General features: G+C 38.6%; 1 long non-coding RNA gene across 1 annotated transcript in view; it reads right to left on the bottom strand.

The window, feature by feature from the left end:
* The window catches only part of LOC147375767 (uncharacterized), a 148,055-nt gene that overhangs the window by 77,978 nt on the left and 56,248 nt on the right, over nt 1-13,829 (bottom strand). The window lies entirely within an intron of this gene.

The raw sequence follows: 13,829 nt of genomic DNA, 5'->3' as shown, positions 1-13,829 counted from the left end.
AAGAGGCTCTTTAGTTCCTCTTTGCTTTCTGCCATCAAGGTAGTGTCATCTACATATCTGAGGTTATTTATATTTCTCCCTGCAATCTTGATTCCAGCTTGTGCTTCATCCAGCCTGGCATTTTGCATGATGTACTCTACATAGAAGTTAAATAAGCAGGGCAATAATATACAGCTTTGACGTACTCCTTTCCCAATTCTTAACCAGTTTGTGGTTCCATGTCTGGTTCTAACTGTTGCTTCTTGACCTGCATACAGTTTTCACAGGAGGCAGGTAAGGTATCTGGTATTCCCATCTCTTTAAGAATTTTCCACAGTTTGTTGTGACCCACACAGTCAAAGGCTTTAGTGTAGTCAATCAAGCAGAAGTAGATGTTTTTCTGGAATTCTCTTGATTATTCTGTGATCCAATACATGTTAGCAATTTGATCTCTGGTTCCTCTGCCTTTTTAAGTCCAGCATGTACATCTGAAAACTCTCAGTTCAAGTACTGTTGAAGCCTAGCTTGAAGGATGTTGAGCATGACCTTGCTAGTGTGTAAATGAGTGCAATTATGTGGTAGTTTGAACACTCTTTGGCATTTCCTTTCTTTTCAATTGTAATGAAAACTAACCTTTTCCAGTCCTGTGGCCATTCCTGAGTTTTCCAAATTTGTGGGCATTGAGTGCAGCACTTTAACAGCATCATCTTTTAAGAATTGAAATAGCTCAGCTAGAAATTCCATCATCTCCACTAGTTTTGTTAATAATAATGCTTCTTATGGTCTACTTAACCTCCTGCTCCAGGATGTCTGGCTCTAGGTGAGTGATCACAGCATTGTGGTTATCTGAGTTATGTTGGTTTTATCAGTTAGTTTAAAAGGGGAAAAAAATAACTTTATACCAGGAGTTGGCAAACTTTGGCTTCTAGACCAAATGTGCACTGTTACCTGTTTTTCTAAATAAAGTTTTATTGGTACACTACCACACTCATTCATTTGCATATCATCTCTGGCTATTTTCATGCCACAACCACAGAGCTGAATTGTTTCCCAGAAACACTGCTTTACCCACAGAATCAAAATATTTCCTTTTGTGTCCTTTACAGAAAAGTTTGCCACCTGCTGTTTTAGAAGGTAGAGACTAAATTTGCAATACAGGTAAAAATTAAGGAAAAAATGTGTCAAGAATGCCACTGAAAATCACAAAAGAAAAATCATATAATTTAAATATATTAAAATCAATTCTCCTCTAATTTATTTGTAAATTTAATGTGCTGTGTAGTAAAAATATATTTTTGTAAAGAGAGGTAGGCTACTACCTTTCTACATATTTAAATGAAAATGCTTAACATACTTTTAAAAATTGTCAGGATAATATAGAAGAAAAACAAAGAAGAGGAGCCGTGTCTGCTCCATATGAAAACCTTTCTAGGGCTGCGTTCATCAGACCAGTGCACTCTGGGTCCTAGTCATACAGACAAAGCTACAGAACAGTTTACATCATCTAGAGATAAATACTTTTAGAAACTAACTTAAAGGTTTTATTTCATATCAGCTGGAAATAAACTGTTGAATAAATTGCCTCAGACAACTTGACAGCCACCTAGAAAAAAGCAGATTAGATATCATATTCATATATGTGGTAGTGGTGGTGGTTTAGTTGCTAAGTCATGTCTGACTCCTTGTGACCCCATGGACTGTACATGGACTGTACAAGCTCCTCTGTACATGGGATTTTCTAGGCAAGAATGCTGGAGTGCGTTGCCACGCCCTCCTCCAGGGCATCAGCCTGACCTAGGGATTGAACCTGAATCTCTTACATGTCCTGCATTGGCAGGCAGATTCTTCACCACTGAGCCAGCTGGGATTCCCATATACATACACATATAATGGCAAAGTAAATTCCAGATTTCCTACATTTAAACATGAAGATTGAAATTATAAAATTTAGAAATCACAAATAATTTTTTAAAATCTTAGAATGTGGTAGTCCTTTCTAAGCAAGACAAAAGTCCACAAGATCTAAGATATATTCAAAAGTGCAGAAAACTGAAGTAAATCCTTTTTGTCAAGAAAACAAAGATCTCTGAAAATATATTTTCCACTTTTTTATTATAGGAAAAGCTAGTTTATTTAAGCAACATGAAAGAAATATATGAGTAGAAGTTCACAGGAAAGAAATAAAACATAATCAAACTTATGATCAGTGAAATGAAACTAAAACTACCAGATATAATCTTTCATTTTCAGACTGACAAACGTCAAAAAATTCGATAGCAAGTTTTGTTAGAAAGCCGTGGAAGGAAGGGCTGTCTCATATGGGAGTATAATGTATAATTTCTGTTGAGTATTTGTCTTAATATTTCTTAAATTTTAATGTATTTATGTCTTAATAGAGCATATTCACTTTTAGGAAAAGACGTGCACAATTACACATACACACAACACACACAAATGAGATCCATTGTAGTATAACTTTTAATAAAAAGTGGTAATTAGTTTCCATGTATTTACTTTTGCTTTTATTTTTATTACTCTAAAAGGTGGGTCAAAAAAGGTCTTGCATAAATTTATGTTAAAGAGTGTTCTTCATATGTTTTCCTCTAAGAGTTTTAAAGTTTCTGGCCTTACATTCAGGTCTTTAATCCATTTTGAGTTTATTTTTGTGTATGGGGTTAGAGAGTGTACTTTTGTAAAAATTTATTTTTTATTTGGAGGAAAATTTATTTGTAATGTTGTGTTGATTTCTGCCATACAAAAATGCAAATCAGCCATAATTATACATATATCACTTCCCTCTTAAGCCTCTCTCCCCTCCCCCAATCCTCATCCCACCCTCTTGGTCATCACAGAGTGCCAGGCTGGGCCCATGTTATATAGAAACTTTTCACCAGCTATCTATCTTACACATGGTGGTGCATTTATGTCTGTGCTACTTTCTCCGTTTGCCCCACTCTTTCCTTCCCCCATTGTGTCCACAAGTCCATTCTTTCCATCTGTGTCTCTATTCCTTCCCTGCAAACATGCTCATCGATACGATTTTTCTAGATTCCATATATATGTGTTAATATACTATATTTATTTTTTCTTTCTGAATTATTTCATTCTGTATAACAGGCTCCTAGGTTTATCCACCTTACTAGAACTGACTCAAATTCATTTTTATGGCTGAATAATATTCTATTGTATGTATGTACCACATCTTCTTTATCCATTCATCTGTCAGTGGACATCTAGTAGCTTCCATGTCCTAGCTATTGTATATAGTGCTTCTATGAACATTGGAGTGCATGTGTCTTTTTCAATTATGGTTTGCTTAGGGTATATGTCCAGTAGTGGGATTGCCGGGTCATATGGTAGTTTTATTCCTAGTTTTTAAAGGAATCTCCATACTGTTCTCCATAGTGGGTGCATCAATTTACATTCCCACCAACAGTGTAGAAGGGTTGCCTTCCCTCCACATCCTCTCCAGCATTTATTGTTTGTAGATTTTTTGATGATGGCCATTCTGACTGGTGTGAGATGATACCTCATTATAGTTTTGATTTGCATTTATATAATAATTAGTGATGTTCAGCATCTTTTCACATGTTTATTGTCAATTTGTATGTCTTTGGAGAAATGTCTGTTTAGGTCTTCTGCCCATTTTTTAATTGGGCTGTTTGTTTTCCTGATGTTAAGCTGTATGTGCTGCTTATACACTTTGGAGATTAATCCTTTGTCAATTGTTTAATTTGCAATTATTTTTGCCCATTCTGAGGGGTGTCTTTTAATCTTGTTTATTGTTTCCTTTGCTGACTAAAAGTTTTAAGTTTAATTAGGTCTCATTTGTTTATTTTTGTTTATACTTCCATTACTTTAGGAGGTGGGTCAAAGAGGATCTTGTTGTCATTTATGTCAGAAGTGAAGAAAGAAAGTGAAAAATTGAAAGCATTTCCTCTAAAGTCAGGAACAAAACAAGGGTGCCCACTTTCACCATTACTATTCAACATAGTTTTGGAAGTTTTGGCTACAGCAATCAGAGCAGAAAAAGAAATAAAAGGAATCCAAATTGGAAAAGAAGAAGTAAAACTCTCACTATTTGCAGATGACATGATCCTCTACATAGAAAACCCTAAAGACTCCACCAGAAAATTACTAGAACTAATCAATGATTATAGTAAAGTTGCAGGATATAAAATCAACACACAGAAATCCCTTGCATTCCTATACACTAATAATGAGAAAACAGAAAGAGAAATTAAGGAAACAATTCCATTCACCATTGCAACGAAGAGAATAAAATACTTAGGAATATATCTACCTAAAGAAACTAAAGACCTATATATAGAAAACTATAAAACACTGGTGAAAGAAATCAAAGAGGACACTAATAGATGGAGAAATATACCATGTTCATGGATTGGAAGAATCAATATAGTGAAAATGAGTATACTACCCAAAGCAATTTATAGATTCAATGCAATCCCTATCAAGCTACCAACAGTATTCTTCACAGAGCTAGAACAAATAATTTCACAATTTGTATGGAAATACAAAAAACCTCGAATAGCCAAAGCGATCTTGAGAAAGAAAAATGGAACTGGAGGAATCAACCTACCTGACTTCAGGCTCTACTACAAAGCCACAGTTATCAAGACAGTATGGTACTGGCACAAAGACAGAAATATAGATCAATGGAACAAAATAGAAAGCCCAGAGATAAATCCACGCACATATGGACACCTTATCTTTGACAAAGGAGGCAAGAATATACAGTGGATTAAAGACAATCTCTTTAACAAGTGGTGCTGGGAAATCTGGTCAACCACTTGTAAAAGAATGAAACTAGAACACTTTCTAACACCATATACAAAAATAAACTCAAAATGGATTAAAGATCTCAACATAAGACCAGAAACTATAAAACTCCTAGAGGAGAACATAGGCAAAACACTCTCTGACATACATCACAGCAGGATCCTCTATGACCCACCTCCCAGAATATTGGAAATAAAAGCAAAAATAAACAAATGGGACCTAATTAAACTTAAAAGCTTCTGCACATCAAAGGAAACTATTAGCAAGGTGAAAAGACAGCCTTCAGAATGGGAGAAAATAATAGCAAATGAAGCAACTGACAAACAACTAATCTCAAAAATATACAAGCAACTCCTACAGCTCAACTCCAGAAAAATAAATGACCCAATCAAAAAATGGGCCAAAGATCTAAATAGACATTTCTCCAAAGAAGACATACAGATGGCTAACAAACACATGAAAAGATGTTCAACATCACTCTTTATCAGAGAAATGCAAATCAAAACCACTATGAGGTACCATTTCACACCAGTCAGAATGGCTGCGATCCAAAAGTCTACAAATAATAAATGCTGGAGAGGGTGTGGAGAAAAGGGAACCCTCTTACACTGTTGGTGGGAATGCAAATTAGTACAGCCACTATGGAGAACAGTGTGGAGATTCCTTAAAAAACTGGAAATAGAACTGCCTTATGATCCAGCAATCCCACTGCTGGGCATACACACTGAGGAAACCAGAAGGGAAAGAGACACGTGTACCCCAATGTTCATCGCAGCACTGTTTATAATAGCCAGGACATGGAAGCAACCTAGATGTCCATCAGCAGATGAATGGATAAGAAAGCTGTGGTACATATACACAATGGAGTATTACTCAGCCATTAAAAAGAATACATTTGAATCAGTTCTAATGAGGTGGATGAAACTGGAGACTATTATACAGAGTGAAGTAAGCCAGAAGGAAAAACATAAATACAGTATACTAACGCATGTATATGGAATTTAGAAAGATGGTAACGATAACCCTGTGTACGAGACAGCAAAAGAGACACTGATGTATAGAACAGTCTTATGGACTCTGTGGGAGAGGGTGGGAAGATTTGGGAGAATGTCATTGAAACATGTGAAATGTCATGTATGAAACGAGATGCCAGTCCAGGTTCAGTGCACGATGCTGGATGCTTGGGGCTGGTGCGCTGGGAAGGCCCAGGGGGATGGTATGGGGAGGTTGGGAGGGAGGAGGGTTCAGGATGGGGAGCATGTGATTTTTTTTTAAAAGTAATAAAGAGAATTAAAAAAAAAAAAAAAAAGAAAGTGAAGTCGCTCAGTCGTGTCTGACTCTTTGCGACCCCATGGACTGTAGCCTACCAGGCTTCTCCATCCATGGGATTTTCCAGGCAAGGATACTGGAGTGGGTTGCCATTTCCTTCTCCAGGAGATCTTCCTGACCCAGGGATTGAACCCGGGTCTCCTGCACTGTAAGCAGACGCTTTACCATCTGAGCTAGGAGGGAAGTTCATTTATGTCAGAGTGTACTGCTTATATTTTCCTATAAAAGCTGTATAGTTTATGGCCTAACATTTAAGTCTTTAATCCATTTTGAGTCTATTTTGATGTATGGTGTTAAGAAGTGTTCTGCTGCTGCTGCTAAGCTGCTTCAGTCATGTCGAACTCTGTGCGACCCCATAGACGGCAGCCCACCAGGCTCCCCTGTCCCTGGGATTCTCCAGGCAAGAACACTGGAGTGGGTTGCCATTTCCTTCTCCAATGCATGAAAGTGAAAAGTGAAAGTGAAGTTGCTCAGTTGTGTCTGACTCTTAGCGACCCCATGGACTGCAGCCCACCAGGCTCCTCCGTCCATGGGATTTTCCAGGCAAAAGTGCTGGAGTGGAGTGCCATTGCCTTCTCCAAGTGTTCTAGTTTCATTCTTTTATATGGAGCTGTCCAGTTTTCCCAGCACCACTTACTGAGGAGGCTATATTTTCTCCATTGTATATTCTTGCCTCCTTTGTCATAGATTAGGTGACCATAGGTATGTGAGTTTATCTCTGGTCTTTCTATCCTGTTCCCTTGATCTATATTTCTGTTAGTGTCATACAGAGTGAGGTAAGCCAGAAAGAGAAAAACAAATATCGTATATTAACACATATATGTGGAATCTGAGAAAATGGTATAGATGATTTTATTTGCAAAGCAGAAATAGAGACACAGACATAGAAAACAAATATACAGATATCAAAGGGAAAGAGGGATAGGTGGGAGGAATTAGGATATTGAGACTGATACCTACATATTGATACTATGTATAAAATAGACAATTAACAAGAACATACAGTATTAGCTCAGGGAACTCTACTTAATGCACTCTGGTGACCTGAATGGGAAGGTAGTCCAAAAGGGAGGCTATATATGTTTTTATATGGCTGATTCATTTTGCTATACAATAGAAGCTAATACAACATGTAAAACAACTATACTCCAACAAAATTAAATTTTTTTTTTAGAGAAGTGGTAATATAAATACAAAGTTAGTACATACATGTAGTGGAATTCTATGTAGTGGTTAAATAGTTTGACAATGGACTTATATATACCACTATAGCACAGTCTTCTAGACCTATTTTAAGGTGAAAAAATGAGATGTTGAACCATGTGTATAGGGCATTTTTCATGGGGAGAATAAAGAGGCATTCATGAAACCTAATAATGATAGTTTATGAGGAGGCCTGTAAGCAACAATACATCTTGCTCAGGGACATGTTTTTCCTTAGGCTCTGTGTTAATGAGTATATAGCAACAATACATCTTGCTGGAGGACATGTTTTTCCTTAGGCCCTCTGCTGATGATTATATAACAACAAGTACCTTGTTCAAGGACATGTTTCTCCTTAAGAGGAACCTGTTCCTTCTGGCTAATCTTGTACTGATGCTATCTCAAGATGTACGTTGTGGGAGAGGGTCTAGTAGAACGTCTACAAACTTGAGCTATTCTTCCGCTCCATTGTTAGTAACTAATCTAAAGGTATATACTGTTTGGCTCAAGTTAACCACTCAGGTATTCTCTTTTACCCCCTTCTGATACCTATGTCAGAAGTCTTCTCTGTTTCTTTTCAATAAACTGTCTTTCCTTTCTACAACCCTCAGGTGGTCTCTGCTGTCTTCCTGACTCGGTGGGGGAATTCCTCTCCCCACAAAAGCCATTGGCTTGGGTATACCCAGTGGCCTCATCACATTGGGACCAATTTCAATATGATCCTATTCCCTGACCACTGTTTTTGTGACCACTAGTCCCATGTTGCATGAATACGGTGCTGCTCTTGGGCCAGTTGACTGGTCCAGTAAAGACAGCTTTGTTTTTTTCCTATAATCCACTTATGAAACTGTCTGACAGTATCTGTAAAATAGACTGAGCTGATCACATGCATTTATAGCAATATATTCCTGGATACATATACAGGAATATACATGAATAATATGAAGATATGTGCAAGTATGTTTATAAAAACCCTTTCTATAATAATCACAAAATTAGGCACTACTCAAATGTTTGTCAATATATGAGTGAACAAATAAATTATAAAATATTCTTACTGTATCTACAATACAGGATAGCAGCCAAATAATCTATAGCTATACATGAAAATGTAGGCTGCTTTCACAACCATAATATTGAGTAACAGATACCAGATGTTCAGCTAAAACATTTTATGAATCTACTTATATCACATGTCAAAGCTGCATAGTGCTTACCTTGTATGGGCAGGGGAGGATAGTAGTGATGAAAGGGAGCCTGAGGAGACATGCACCTGACATAGCTAATGTGATTTTCACAGAGCTCTTAGTGTTTCAGGACAACGTCAGTTCTTATACATGAGAAGGTTAATTGGCTATTTGAAAAGCTGCTCCTAGGCTGCTGTTAGGCTTTAATAGATACTGAGCTCCTCACTCCTGGATATTATGTCACTGTGGGAACAGGATTTATCATGAGCTTTGAACTGCCAAATCTTCCAAATCTCATGTTTCCTTGGGTTCAGCAGGAATAGGTGGTCTATAGGACAGAAGAAAGTTACATGAGTAGGGGACCCAGCCACCATATCACCAACCTCTGTTACACTGAAGGACTCTCCCTTAATTAAACCTACAACTAATGAGACATTCTCCGAGACTAGTTGAATTGCACTCACAGAACCCCAAGAAAGACTGAGTTCAAATACTCAGAGTGGCCCAATAACATGTTCTTGGATTTGTTTACCTCTTTTCTTGTTTCACTCTTAACTAAATATTCTCCTGACTGAATTTTCACCTTGTATTATTGTTGTTTAGTCACTCAGTTGTGTCTGACTCTTTTGAGACCCCGTGGCCTGTAGCCCACCAGGTTCCTCTGTCCAGGGGATTTCCCAAGAAAGAATACTGGAGTGGGTTGCCATTCCCTTTTCCAGAGGATCTTCCTGATCCAGGGATTGGACTCATGTTTCCTGTGTGTCCTGAATTGCAGGTGAATTCTTCACCCTCTGAGCCATTGGGGAAATCCCCACCTGCTATAAGCAGAAATAAATCCCTGAAAAGTTTTAAAACACATGAAATTTGAATGTCTTATGAAATCCCACTCAGATCCATTGACAAAGGGTATTTACTGGCATAAGGTGTTTAAGCATAAGCTCTGACCTACCTCTGGCTTATCAATAACCTATTATGACTCAAGAGTGAACTCTGGGAAGTCAATCTCAAAAACTAAAAGAATACAAATTTTAAGGTATAACTGAGAAGAGACACCAACAGCTGCACGTGGGAAGGTTATCAGACTACACAGAAATAGTCCAGGTAAGTTACCAAAGAACAAAGTACAGAACCAAAAGTAATCCCTAGAGTGGTGTATCAGAATCCACAGACATTGCATGCTAAGTTGCTTCAGTTGTGTCTGACTCTTTGCAACTCAGTGAACTGTAGCCTACCAAGCTTCTCTGTCCATGGGGTTCTTCAAGCAAGAGTACTGGATTGGGTTGCCATTTCTTACTCCAGGGGATCTTTCCCACCCAGGGATCAAACCTCTGTCTCTTACATCTCCTGCATTGGCAGGTGGGTTCTACCACTAGTGCCACCTGGGAACAGACAACATTACTGAAACCTGGAAGCAAATTCATTCCATGTTGAGCTTCCCACTGAGAACCCAGTCCAAGCCACCACTTTGACTGTGGCTTTGCAGATTCTGTGGCCAAATTCCTGACTCAAAGAAACTATGAGAAAATAAATATGGGTTGTTTTATGCTAAAAAAACTGGACATATTTATGTGTCCGTTTTTTCATAAAAAATTATCAGGCATTGAAACATGTAAAATATCATGTATGAAACGAGATGCCAGTCCAGGTTCAATGCACGATACTGGATGCTTGGGGCTGGTGCACTGGGACGACCCAGAGGGATGGTATGGGGAGGGAGGAGGGAGGAGGGTTCAGGATGGGGAACACATGTATACCTGTGGTGGATTCATTTTGATATTTGGCAAAACTAATACAATTATGTAAAGTTTAAAAATAAAATAAAATTAATTTAAATAAAAATTATCAGGCATACCAAGAAACAGAAAAAATAGACCTAAGCATAGGAAAGGAATTCTGTTCATAGAAACTCTCTCTTGTGGGGCCCATGTGTTGAACTTAGCAGACAACTTTAAGGCAGCTATTATGAGTATGTTTAAAGAATTAAGGGTATCTAGGTTCAAAGGATTAAAGTATAATGGAAATTATTTGTTATATAGAAAATAATACAAGATCAGAAGTCATTACAAGGGACAAATTAGATATTCCAAATGGAGTAGCACAAGTACTGGTACCAAGAATATATTTCCTTTGCCAGCTGTGACCTAGCAAAGGAAAAGATCTAACTTAAAGATAAATCAGCAAAGATAATCCAGTGTGAGGGGAAAAAAAGAAATGAAGAATGATATACGTATCCTCAGGGAGCTGTGAGGCAGAATCATGTGTGCCAATGTAGACATAAAGGAAATCACATCAATAGACAAAAAGTGGTAAAAAAAAATATGAAAAATAATAACCAAACCTTAAATAATCAGATGGAAGACATTAATGTACCCATTCCAGAAGCTCCATGAATTGCAAAAAGTATAAATACAACAAAATGCACATTTATACATATCATAATCTATTTGTTGACAAATAAAGAAAGATAAAAATAAAGTTACAAGGATATTTACTAGAAGTTACCTACAGAATGACTGAAATCCTCTAGTCTTCTCACTCGATACTTTCTCAGGCTTGAAAGAGTAGCCAAGATGGTGGAGTAGAAGGACATGCGCTCATCTTTTCCTGTGAGAATTTAACCACTAAACAACCATCAACAGGAGAAGGTTGAATTTCACCAAAAAAATATACCTCACTTCCAAAGGCAGAGGAAAAGCCCCAACAAGACAGTAGGAGGGACAAAATCAGTATGAGGGACAAAACAGGAGGGACAAAATTTAGAATCAAACCTCATATCTACCAGAGATGCTTGGAGGGCTCAAAGAAGACCTTATGTGCATCAGGACCCAGGGACCCCACAAGAGACTGAGTCAGACCTGCCTTTGAGTGTTGAGTGCTCCTATGGAGGCACAGGTTAGCCGTGGCCTGCCACAGGGACAGGGGCTCTGGCTGCAGCATACCTGGGAGGCATGGCATGTGAGCCCCACCACAGAGCCACTGAGCAGACAACCCACAAACTGGAGGACAATTATACCAAAGAAGTTCTTGTACTGTTGCAAAAGTTCTAGGGCCCACAACAGATTTCCCAACCTGGGGATCCGGCAAAGGGACTGAGAACTCTCAGGGAATTTGACATTCAAGGCCAATGGGATTTGATTATAGAATTTCCACAGGACTGGGGAAACAGACTCTTGGAGGGCATGAACAAAAGCTTGTGCTTACCAGGACCCAGGAGAAAGGTGAAGTGACCCACTAGAGACTGAGTCAGACTTGCCTGTGAGTGTCCAGGAGTCTCCGGCAAAGATGTGGGTCAACAGTGGCCTGCTGTGGGGTCAGGGGCACTGAACAGTTCTGGCTTAAGTCCTTTTGAAGGAAGTCACCATTACCCCTAGTTTGGCCTGAGGCCAAACTACAGAGAAGGAACACAGCCCCACCCAACCAACAGAAAATTGGATTAAAGATTTACTGACCACGGCCAACCCCCATCAGAGTAAGACCCAGATTCCCCCATAATAAATCCCTCTCATCAGGAAACTGCCACAAGCCTCTTATCCTTATCCATCAGAGGGCAGACAGAATAGAAACCACAGTTACAGAAAACTAACCAAACGGATCACTTGGATCACAGCATTGTCTAACTTGATGAAACTATGAGCCACGTCTTGTAGGGCCAGCCAAGATTAATGGGGCATGGTGAAGAGTTCTGACAATATGTAGCCCACTGGAGAAGAGAATGGTAAACCACTTCAGTATTTTTGCCTTAAAAACCCCATGACGAGTATGTAAAGGCAAAAAGATATGATACAGAAAGAAGAACTCCCCAGGTCAGCAGGTGCCCAACATGCTACTGGAGAAGAATGGAGAAATAGCTACAGAAAGAATGAAAAGGCTGAGTGAAAGCGAAAACAATGCATAGTTGTGGATGTGACTGGTGATGGAAGTAAAGTTTGATGCTTTAAAAAACAATATTGCATAGGAACCTGGAATGTTAGGTCCATGAATCAAGGTAAATTGGAAGTGGACAAAAAGGAGATGGCAAGAGCAAACATTGACATTTTAGGAATCAGTGAACTAAAATGGACTGGGATGGGAGAATTTAATTCAGATGACCATCATATCTACTACTGTGGGCAAGAATCCCTTAGAGGAAATGGAGTAGCCCTCATAGTCAACAAAAGAGTCTGAAATGCAGTACAATCTCAAAAATGACAGAATGATCTCTGTTCATTTCCAAGGCAAACCATTCAGTATCACAGTAATCCAAGTCTTTAGCCCAATCACTATTGCTGAAGAAGCTGAAGTTGAATGGTTCTATGAAGACCTGCAAGACTGTCTAGAACTAACACCAAAAAGAGATCTCCTTTTCCTCATAGGGGACTGGAATGCAAAAGTAGGAAGTCAAGAGATACCTGGAATAACAGGCAAATTTGGCCTTGGAGTACAAAATGAAGCAGGTCAGAGGCTAACAGAATTTTGCCAAGGGATGCACTGGTCATGGCAAACACCCTCTTCCAACAACACAAGAGACGACTTTACACATGGACATCACCAGATGGTCAATACCAAAGTCAGATTGATTACATTTCTTGCAGCTAGAGATAGAGAAGCTCTATACAGTCAGCAAAACCAAGATCAGGAGCTGACTGTGGCTCAGATCATGAACTCCTTATTGCCAAATTCAGACATAAATTAAAGAAAGTAGGGGAAACCACTAGACAATTCAGGTATGACCTAAATCAAATCACTTATGATTATACAGTGGAAGTGACAAATAGATTCAAGAGATTATATCTGATAGAGTGCCTGAAGAACTATAAACAGAGGTTCATAACATTGTACAGGAGGTGGTGATCAAAACCATCCTCAGAAAGAATGGGAGAGGGAGAGAGTGGGATGATTTGGGAGAATGGCATTGAAATATGTATAATATCATATATGAAATGAATTGCCAGTCCAGATTCGATGCAAGATAGAGGATGCTTGGGGCTGGTGCACTGGGACTACCCAGAGGGATGGTATGGGGAGGGAGGAGGGCGGAGGGTTCAGGATGGGGAACACGTGTATACCTGTGGTGGATTCATGTTGATATACAGCAAAACCAATACAATATTGTAAAGTTAAATAATAAAAAGTTTTTCTCAATTTGCTAAAAAGAAAATCTTAAACAAAAAAAAGATTTCAATAAAAAAAAAAGAAATGCAAAAATGGCAAGATGGTTGCCTGAAGAGGCCTTACAAATAGCTGAGAAAACAAGAGAAGCTTGTTTCTCAAAGGCAAAGGAGAAAAGGGAAAATACATCTGAAGATATATTTTTCTTCAGAGTTCCGACGAATAGCAAGAAGAGATAAGAAA

This window comes from Bos grunniens, chromosome 3 (assembly GCF_055505025.1).
Source record: "Bos grunniens cultivar Pamir isolate PY7600 chromosome 3, Bosgru_T2T1.0, whole genome shotgun sequence".
In the NCBI taxonomy this organism is placed as follows: Eukaryota; Metazoa; Chordata; class Mammalia; order Artiodactyla; family Bovidae; genus Bos; species Bos grunniens.
Note: the sequence above shows the minus strand (reverse complement) of the source record. Positions and strands in the feature narration are given on the sequence as shown.